This window comes from Pistacia vera, unplaced genomic scaffold (assembly GCF_008641045.1).
Source record: "Pistacia vera cultivar Batoury unplaced genomic scaffold, PisVer_v2 Contig99, whole genome shotgun sequence".
Lineage (NCBI taxonomy): Eukaryota > Viridiplantae > Streptophyta > Magnoliopsida > Sapindales > Anacardiaceae > Pistacia > Pistacia vera.
In genome coordinates this window covers 164,831-165,375 of record NW_022196878.1, presented here as the reverse complement: position 1 = coordinate 165,375, position 545 = coordinate 164,831, and the positions used below count along the sequence as shown (strand labels likewise).

Genomic DNA, 545 nt, shown 5'->3' with positions numbered 1-545 from the left:
AACCCATGGTGGGGACACTTCCTCATTAACTCCTTGTATCTCTCCCAAGCCTCATACAATGACTCGGAATCATCTTGTAGAAATGATGTGATATCATTTCTCAATTTTGCTGATTTAGCTGGAGGAAAGAACTTGGTGAGGAATTTCTGTGCTAGATCATTCCAAGTTGTTATTGTTCCCAGTAGTAATGCCATTAACCACCCCTTGGCTTTATCTCCCAACGAGAATGGGAATAATCGCAGTCTAATAGCGTCACCCGACACTCCATTTGACTTGAAGGTGTCACAAACTTCTAAGAAATTTGCAATATGTTGATTTGGATCTTCCTTCAAATCACCATTAAATCTAACCGACTGCTGGATCATCTGGATGATAGCTGGCTTGATCTCAAAGTTGTTTGCTTGCACCGTAGGTCTAGTAATGCTCGACCTACTACCATTCACTGTGGGAACTGAAAATTCCCTCAATGTCCTGTTTTCTGGTTCAGCCATTTCAACAACTATTTCTTCTGCTTCTACAACTAAATCCCCTCTTTCTCTTCTCGC

At 41.5% G+C, this 545-nt stretch overlaps 1 non-coding gene across 1 annotated transcript; it reads left to right on the top strand.

Annotated features, from left to right (window-relative positions):
• LOC116121518 lies at positions 1-107 on the top strand. The gene has a single exon (XR_004126738.1). It is a non-coding gene; the product is annotated as a small nucleolar RNA R71 (small nucleolar RNA).
• Positions 108-545: the final 438 nt, after the last annotated feature.